This window comes from Cannabis sativa, unplaced genomic scaffold (genome assembly GCF_029168945.1).
Source record: "Cannabis sativa cultivar Pink pepper isolate KNU-18-1 unplaced genomic scaffold, ASM2916894v1 Contig1, whole genome shotgun sequence".
NCBI classification, from domain to species: Eukaryota; Viridiplantae; Streptophyta; class Magnoliopsida; order Rosales; family Cannabaceae; genus Cannabis; species Cannabis sativa.
The window spans coordinates 49,574-60,005 of record NW_026870037.1 but is presented as its reverse complement, the minus strand read 5'-3'; the positions used below and the strand labels follow the sequence as shown (position 1 = coordinate 60,005).

The following is a 10,432-nucleotide window of genomic DNA, read 5'->3' as shown; positions in this document are numbered from 1 at the left end:
GAAAAGCAAAAGGATGTTACAGCCAACAAATTTCAGCATAATCTTTACAATCCTTTTTATTCTATATCAATCTTTCACCACATATAAAGGTACATATGACCTTTTAATAGCAATATGATACTTCTAAGAGACATGTTTCTACATCATTAGCCAAAGAAGTACCATCAAAAAATGATATGGTTTATAATCTCAGCTATTGTTTAACTTAACAAGCAATTATTATTATCATTATTTTTTTTTTGGAGTAGTTTCTGAGTATGGTAAATCAAGTTAGCTTAAGAAAGCTTTTAAAAACTTACTAAGTTGAAGCTCCTTACCACTTTTCAAGCCAGAAACATTCGATCGAATATCAAGATTCTGGTTGCTTTCTTCAACCATAGGTGTTGCAACAGCATGTTCAGCCTATGCCATTGATGACACAATCGAATAAGAATCAATATGCTTAATGAAAGAAACTAATTGGGGACAAACCATTATATAACACAAGAAAGAAGGAAAGAAAGTGAACCAGGAGGTGGAGAATTGAAGTGAAGAAAAGCAAGCATGGCACCATGGTTATGGGCTTGTTTGTTGGATTTGAAGACGACGAAAGAGTCAAAAGAAATGCCATTGACTCAAACAGAGGCTCCAAAGAGAGGGTTATGATCTGGCCCATATCTCATAGAGGTGTACTTTGGTAAACCCCATTGATTCTTGTGGCAAAGCTCCTGCAGCTTCGACTTGTACATTCTTTTTCTCTTTCTCTGCTTAGTGTTGAAGTATTGAACTTGCTTACTGAAGAACTCTTTAAGAAGATGAACATCAAATGCATAGTTTCCAAGTTTTTTTATATGGTTGTTAGTTACCAAAGGACATCAAAGGCTTTTCCCACGTGTTAAAGACAACACACACATATTGCTGTGCTTTGTTTTCCATGTCTAACATATGACTATATGAGCACCAATAAACTAATCAGTTCCACAGAAATTAAGAGAATTATATTTCTTTATTCTTTTTAGGTGTACTACTACCTTTTCTGCTAATCATGCTTATTGAACCAGCTTCACTTCCCATTCAATAAGTATGCGTTACTATACTAGTCTCACTCTTAACATACTTTTATATACAATTATTCCCAACAATTTCCAACCTTTAATTGGAGATGTTATTTAACTAAAGTAAAGGGATTATTAAATAACATTGTGCATTATGTACTATTGTTTTCTTTTCTTTTTTTTTTTTTTTTTTCTGAAAGGGCACTTATACTATTGTATTTAAGCAGATATAGGATAAATTTTATTTTTCTAAAAACTATATATAACATCGAATTAGTTATATTTCTTTAACCAGAGTGGCCTTAAAGCGCTTTCATCAAGTTAAAAAGTACATGTTGAATCAATTAAAATAAAAGGTTAAAAAATACATGACAAAAAGAAAAAAAAATTACCCAAAATGTGGTCACTAACTGTCCTTTCAAAAAGTTTAAGTTTTAAAGTTTTATAATTCAATGAAATTCTGGTCAATTTATCAAACACAAAATTTTGTTAAAAAAAAACAAGAAGTGATATCATTTACAAAGCCCTAGGGGTTTATTTTTATTGTGTAAAACTGCACACAAACAGTAACATCTCCAGTGCAGAGAGGGCATGAGAGGAAGACGACCCGAAAGTAATTTTAACAATCCAGACTCTACAAAAACGACTGAGACCAAAGTCACCAAACCAAGAAGCCATTCAGTTCAACATTCAAAGAAAATGGAAGATGACAACAGAAACTAAGTTTGGTGACTGGCAACAATCTTTCTGAACAAAAAATAATCATTAAATCCAAAACAACCACCCTATTCATGTATAATCTATACATGGCCCTATGACTCATCTATACACTTCCAAAAAGGCCCCAGTTGTTGACTTTAAACGTTGAGACAGCAAGTTTGAAGACCTCAAGCATTGGCACACATCCAGAAAGCTCAGCAGGAGTGGCAGCACCAGCCCCGACGGCGGTAGCACTTTCACTCAATGGACTGAAAACAATAAGGAAAGTGTGAGGGTGTCGGAAATATTAACACAACACAAAACAGTGTTGTTACCATCTATTTCTGTTCAAACATTTGGGAACTGAACCACAATCGGAGAATCTAACACAAGGAGGGTGCAGAGGAGGAAGATTATGCTCTGCCTCTTTACATTACTAAAGCACTGCTGGCAGGAAAATTTATGTTGAGAGGAAATAAATTTGTATCCTTGAAATTCAACATCTTAACATTTGGAAGAAAAAGATGCATTAATTTTACACTTGCAACTAATATGCATAAATTGACTGAATGTTGTAAGTATATTCATGTGTAGATGCTCTTCTTTTAGGTGTTATTTATTCAAGTATAGGTGATAGCATTTAATCAATGATTTGTACTCTCAGAAAGAAAAGCAAAAAACCGAGAACTTGTTGCAGCAGAACACAAACTCCTAGTACTTACTTTATATGAATCGGCTCATATGCAGAAATTAGGATATCCGTGTTAACTTCTTTAAGACGAACATTTGCAACATATACCCACAAGATAACAATAAAATATTAATAGAGCACAGAAACACTAAACCGTTATTAGCTGGTGGAAAGAAAATCCTAAACTAGATTTAAAAAGAAGAGAAATAACTTACCCTCACAACATTTTGTGCTTCCCTACCTTGCCGTCCCTTAGAGATAGCCTATGTTCAAGTAACCAAAATAATGAATTGATATGAGCCCAAAAGGTTAATACAGTTTAAATTTGAGATTCTTCAAAGGAAGTTTGATAAACAAAGAATATTTTCCATGCAATGGAGAAACTACAAGCCATGCTTCAAAAGCACTTCTTGCAATCATCATAGTTCTTCGTAAATGTTTCTAATGGCAGTTCAATACAAATTATTTGGAAAGAAAATATTCAATACCGATAATGATTAATCAGGTGATGAAGCAGCACACTGTTTCACTATTTCTCTTCCATTCCATATCAGTCATCAGGAAAGGAAAAGGATATATTATGTAAGGTTACTTGAAAGAAAATGTTGAAATATATACATATTTGAACACAATTTCCCTTTTGTTTTTTCATCTTTGTCCCTACAGAAGAGGCACATTGAAGGAAGTAGAAGAACAGATACCTAGCATCAATAATCACAAGTTTACGACAGATACAAGGTTGGTGACATTTATGATTCCACACAATAGACCAAAGGCCAATCATCCATTACTTAAATGTGAAGGCAAACTAAAGAAAGTAAAAACCCATAACCAACAGCAAACACAACCTAAAAGATTACTATGGACACATACCATTTGGCCTACTGCAGTTATAATGACAGCAGGTGTGCTCCTATAGCACAGTCCAGGGGCCTAAGTCACTGCTGACTGTTCAATCACCTGAATTTTAATTTGAGGCAAATTAGTCTTTGGCACAATAGTTTGAATCATATCTCAGCTACTATTGGGGAAACTTTTCTCATATCCAAATATTGCGAAAGCTAGTATCATAATATATCGGCATTTAATTACCATCTTACATAGATAGAAACTAGAGAATAAGAACTGAAGAGGACTAAATTAACATGTACGCATTTATACGAAACAAATTGGATAACCCTTTCAAAATAAAACCATAAACAATCTAAGACAAGGAAAATATGATCAAGTTAGCAATTGATAGATGAATACACAATTAATGAGTGTGAACAATAATAGGGAAAAATTTAATTACCACGCAGCCTTCAGATTCTTGTTCAGAGGCAAGGTCTTGAAGAAACCATGAAGCACTTCCATCATCACCAACTTCTTCCTTCAATTCTAATATCTCAAAGATCAAACTTTCATCCCGGGAAGGATCCACAAACACCTCCTTTAAACCCACAAAATAATTAAGAAAAACAATCAATAATGCATAAATAAACAACATAAGTGAAAGAAAAAAAACAAATCTTTAATGCCCAGAAGCTTAAAATGAAAAATTGGGTATTCAAAGAAACGAAGTGAAAACTAGAAAGAAGCATAGCTCCTCAGTCCTCACCTGATGATCTGGAACTTCTCGAATATTACTTTTTTTGTGAGATAAAATTAAAATAAAATAAATAAATAAAAAGAAAAAAAAAATACCTGGAACCTTTGAGGGAAGGTGCTAGTTAAGGCACCGGCGAACAGAGGGCGTTCTAAGTGGAAACCTTCAGGCATTTTATGCTATTTTACGATACAGAAAATGTTATACAGATTTAAATCCTAAAAATGGAATGCAACGAGTTAAAAGAAACACGAAGCCAAAAAAATTAATTCTAAACTTGTATTGTATGATAAACCCAGCGTGAAGGAAGAAAATCAAGCCCTATGAGAACTAATACCGAGCAATAACAAAAATTCATACATAAGGCACGAAGAGATAGACATAGAAAGAAAGAAAGAAAGAAAGGAAAAAAAAAATACTAAAACGACATACACGGTCTTAGAGGACGAAGCAACTGCGCCGCCGCCGGTGATTGGGTTCCTTGGTCGAGAGGGAAAAAGAGGTTTTTGGTCTCTCTGACTCTGTTGTGCAGTGAGATGAGGAGTGGAGAGTCGGATAGCATCATTTTTACACTAACTGAGAAGAACAACTTTTGATTTGGTTTGGTTTAAGGAAGAAAAAATCCCACATCGACTTGTTATAGCTTTTTTAATATGTTTATATTGATTACTTTATACAGTCCTATCGCCGGGTCCAGTCACGTGGGCCTGTAACCAAGTGGGGCAAAGTAGTTGGGATGCATCTGGTGGGCCGTACTCCCTAGTCATATGGATGGTGCTCTCTCCGCCCACCCTTATAGGGACGTGGTACCATTCCTATAAGATGGTTAGGAGCTTCAAGTGGCTGAAGTCTGAAGCACCGCACGCTGCCAACCTGGGGAGTAGAGTTGACAAGCATGTGACCCTCTGAGGGTTCATTATAAAGCACCATCTCACCTGGCTAACTGTCCACACGTTGCAAGCAACTATTTTTTATTACATCACTAAATAATATATTTTTCTTTATTACACAAAGCACCGTATAATATTAATATTATAGTTTAATTTTGGGGCTAACCTTAGGGAGTAGAGGTGTTGGCTTATTAGGAGGCATGCATACGATCGAAGATTCATAATAGAGAAATGCTAATTACAACTTCATAGTTAATCTCTATGTCCGAAATTACATGCCGAAATATTTTGTTTTAATTTTTTTTTTCATAGCAGTGTTCGTTATATTTACAGTATCATCCTTGTAAATTTTTGAAAAATTCTGAATAGTTTACAGTACCGAAAAAAGAGTTCTTGATATTACAGTTTACCACACGCGTTCAAAAAACTTAAAACGTATATTTTGTTGTACATATTGATCGATCCGTCGCCATGACTACTGGCGCTAGATATAATCAAATTTGATTAATTAATAATAAAAAAAAAAATATATCTATTATATTATCACAAAATTAATCAAAGTTCATGATTGAAAAAAAAAATGAATTAAAGTTCATTTGTGGTATGGAATTATTATTGCTTCATTCGAGGGTATCGTATATTCCCGAAAACAGAAATTACATATGTCCTAATCGAATTCTTTTTTTTCCCACCTAATATATATTACCAAATATATTGCAATTAATTTAGTTTACAATGCTAAAAAAATTAAATATTTTGTTGCATGCATGATATTTTTTTATATATGTATTAAGCAACTATTTTAACTTTATTTTTCGGCATGGTAAAACTATTCAGAATTTTTTTAAAAATTTACAGGTGGTCCTAAATAACTATAACACAGAGAATCATTAAAAAAATTGGACTAAAAAACTCTCCAAAATATCGAAACAAATAATGGGTTTACCAAAATACTCTTTTATGTTCCTACTACGGATTTTCTCTAATTTTTTTTTATTTTATATTATTTATTTAAATAAGTACATGTTAAGAATTTAGTAGTAGTATATATCTTAAAAAGTATCTACGGTGTAACCCTTAAAAAATGGTGCACCAATACACCCTTTACTGCTTTAATATTTAGAAATATTCTTTAACTATTTTTTTTTCATAATTGTCCACATTATAGTTATTGAGCTAATTAGGATTTTTGCCCCCTAAATTTTAACATGTACCGAATCATGTTCCCTTGAACTTTTCTGGCCGTTAAAAATTTCTCCCGAACTATTGAGATTGTTAGATTTAAAGACTTTTGTCTAATTTCATTCAATTTTACTATTTCAGTGATTGTTTAGGTACTAAACCATGCTCCCCAGACTTTGATATCTACCAAATCATGTCCCTCAAACTTTGACATGTACTAAATCATGTCTCATGAACTTTCATCTATGTTAGATTTTTTTTTTACTAAAATTGGACAAAAGTCCTTAAATCTAACAATCTCAATAGTTCAGGGGGCATTTTTAACGACCTTAAAAGTTAAGGGGTATGATTTAGTACGTGTTAAAGCTTGAGGGGCAAAAATCCTAATCAGCCTAATTATTAAAGGTATATTACAAATTTTATTTTTAAAAAAAAGTAGAAAAAAGAAAACAATGTTCAAAAATCTATAATGCCCATTTTAAAGATTTATTCTTACTCTCTTATCTCCAATATAATAATAAATATATAATTTGTACTATAATTAAGATGCAAAATTTACATTATATAAAATTTTGTTACAATTATTTATAAAATAAAAGTTAAGCAAACAAAAAGTATAAATGAAATAAAATAAGAAAAATTACGCTGCATCTAGAATACTCACCTAGTATATATAAAAGATGTACTAGAACTATCTCACGATAAGTTTTTTTTTTTTCAATTATTAATAACTACATATAATAATAAGGCCTAGTTCATATATTAATTCTATAATTTCATTTTTTATAGGTATAATTTCATTAATACTTGGTTCCCTTGAGAAGAAAGAATCTCACGGTCGAGGTCGAGCAGCTGTAAGAGACCGAGCTAGAGGTCGGGGGCGAGGAGGTGCTCGCGGTCGAGGTCGCGGTCGAGGCAGGGGAAACCAGCATGTACCTGTCGAGGCGGTGATCCAGGAGAATCAAAATGCCCCTGTAAATGGACAACAACCAGTCGAGGTGGGGGCAACCACGAAGTCCCCGCCGGGGTAGTTGGCCAAGAACACCAAAACGCCCCTGTAGTGGTGCCACCACAACAAGAAGATTTGGCGCAAGAAGTTGCTCATCTCAGGGAAGAAATTAGGAAGCGAGATGAAGAGGCTCACAACCGTCAGGAACAACCCAATCAAGGACAACATCGATTTTTGCCGGTGTAATACCTGCCTGTGCCGGAGGGTCGATGGGAACCAATATATGAAAGGTTCCGCAAGCAACACCCACCAAATTTTGAAGGGGCTCGGATACAATGGAAGCTGAGGAATGGTTAAGAACAGTGGAAGGTATTGTTGAGTACATGTAACGGAGATAGTGTAGCTTGTCTTTGCTAGTTTATTGAAAAAGGATGCCGCATTTGATGATCTTTATATCGTTAGAAAGGTCTTTCAATTAACTAAAAACTTTGTGAACAGTTTGACTTCTAATTCAAACGTTTTATAAGTCAAATTCTAGGCTAAAGTTCTTTGTACAGTTAGAGTAATAAATATATTGAGTTTATCGGTGGACTAAGGGTTTCGTTAAATGTTATAGGGCCTAGAAGGTATCGTAGGAATTAATTACAGCGGAGTTGAGGTAAGGAAAAATAATTATACTTTATACTTGCTTTTTATATGGTTTGAGTACCTAGTATGAGTGCTTGAATAAATTGTATTGAAGCGTGGAATGTGATAGTTTCGGTGAAATATTAGTGTTTTGTCGATGGATTGTATATGGCCGTTTAATCATGTTCCGGTACTTGGAAGTGGTTGGAAACCACACATGTATGGTGATGTGGTAAGTGAGGCGATTGTACGTAAGGGTGCACTTGGTTATTGGTCTTGCGTTCGGTTAAGAACGTAAGACTTCAGATTTGTATGGAAGCTGGAGTGTGAGTGTGTGGTATTTCAGTATTTGTGTGGCTGCCTCTATTTATACTTATGATTAGTTTATTGTATGTTTGATGTATATGTTTGTGCTATGATGTGTGAATGTTGGTACATAGTATTTTGTTTTTCCTTACTGGGCTTTGCAGCTCACCCCTTATTTACCCCCCTATGTGCAGATAAGTAAGTACGTAAGCTTTCGGTGACAAGTTGAGTCCGGCGGCATGGGGTGTATCTCGTGTGATCATGTAACTGCGTGTGGTCTTGGCCATCTTCCGCTGAAAGTTTTTTTTTAATTTATTAAACTTATCGAGGATGTTGTCGTTTAAATTTTCTATTAGTTTTCCCTAAGTGGTAATACTTTATTTTTAACTGGGTACCCATGTTTTGAAAATTGTTATTTTTTTAATAAAGGCAACATTAGTATCTTAACGCCAGTTTATTTATGGCATCTTATTTTACGTAAGTAAGGGCGTTACACTGGTTTTATTATTGTATGATATTTGAACAACAATTTTTATTTTATTTTAAATAATCAGTTTCTGACACACATATTATTTTATTATTTTCATAATTGTTTTTTTTTAAGTAACTAGTTTTCATAACTGTTTTTTTATTGTTGTTCATAATTGAGTTTTAAGTTTCAATTTTTTATTTGATTATTTCAAGAAACTGGTTTTTATTTGTTTGTTTTTATTTTGGTTGTTTTACTAACTGGTTTCTCACATTCCATTGTTTTTTTTTTGTTATTCTTTTATGGTTTTTATTGCATTTTTGTCTCTTTAATTTTTTTGTTTCTTTTTTTTCTCTTTGATTTTAGTTTCTTTTTCTCTTTGTTATATTTGCTACATAATGTATGTTTAAATCAATTATATTTTTTGAGCAAGCAAATAAAAATTAAATGCCAAAATAAAGAATGAAGTTAGAAGTTTGGTTATTAGGTATTGATATAAAATTTATATGTTCAAAACTGGTTTTTAAATTTAGTATCGTTTGTAAAAGTTTAGTTCTATTAGGTATTGTGTATTTTTCATTATGTTATTGATGAAACTATTTTTTTTTTTTTTGCCTCTTTTAATGAAATAATTAGTTTCTTTTAATATTGATGAAACTAGTTTCTAAAGGTAGTATCGTTTTTAGATTGTAATTTTTTTCATTATCTTGTTGATGAAACAATTTTTTTTATTCTTTTAATGAAATTAATAGTTTCTTTTCAATGTTGATGAAACTAGTTTTTAAAGTTTGTATTCTTTTGAGATTATGATTTTTTATATTGCTTTTTTTTTCACGATGATTTTAATGAAACTGGTTTTTTTTTTCTGCTGTTTTTATTAAAATAATTAGTTTTTAACAAAAAAAAAAACAAATAGTAGTTTAAATAAAAGAAAAACAAGTTTAATTTCTGTAAAAAAAATGAGATACAAAAATGTACACTAATTATATATAAGACTTTTTTCATAAATGTACAACAAAAACAAAATAATTACAAAAAATGTGCAAAAAAAAATTATTTAAAAAATTTATACATTTTGAAAACTTATTACATAAAACCATATATTTTAATTATTAAATAATATAAATCATTAATGATTAAACTAATTACCATAAATAGATTAATGTAATTAATATTGGTAATATTATTTTATAATATCTTATCCTTATATTTATTATATTAATATTTTAAATATTAGTAATAATAAAAATTCAAAATAAATAATTCCGTAAAATTAATTAAATAAATAATAAATAGTTTTATAAAAAATAAACAAATTAAATATTTATTTTATTAAATAATAAATATTTATTATATATTTTAGTATGAATTATTATAATCTAATAAGTTTTTTTTTCAATAAAATAAATATAAAAATTATAAACATTAATGTATATAAATATAAATCAATGTTTAAAATTACTAAAAATAAACATGACACACATAGAGTGATATAATAAACATATGTGAATATTATTATTTTGTTTATTAAATTTTATGTTTAATAAATAGAAAATAAAATAAACATATATATACAAAGTATTTTATATTATTAGTATGTTTATTATAATTGTAAATATAAAAATAGACATAGCTAATTTATACTATACTAAAATAAATATTTTTTCTTTCTATTGTTTTTATAGAAATACAATTCTTACATCAAAAAATAAATAAACAAACATAACTTTATAAACTCTAAATATTATTTAATTAGAAAAAATAAACAAGACACAAAAAAAAAAAAAAGATAAACAATTTTTTTATGTATATTATTTATTTTCTAAAAAAATTACTAAAAAATAAACATGACACACATACAGTGATATAATAAACCTATGTGAATATTATTATTTTGTTTATTAAATTAATATGTTTAATTAATAGAAAATAAAAGAAACACATATATACATACAAAATATTTTATATTATTGGTATGTTTATTATAATTGTAAACA

General features: G+C 30.6%; 1 pseudogene; it reads right to left on the bottom strand.

Annotated features, from left to right (window-relative positions):
* Positions 1-1,546: 1,546 nt before the first annotated feature.
* On the bottom strand, positions 1,547-4,953 carry LOC133032940 (uncharacterized; annotated as a pseudogene).
* Between the last annotated feature and the right edge of the window lie 5,479 nt (positions 4,954-10,432).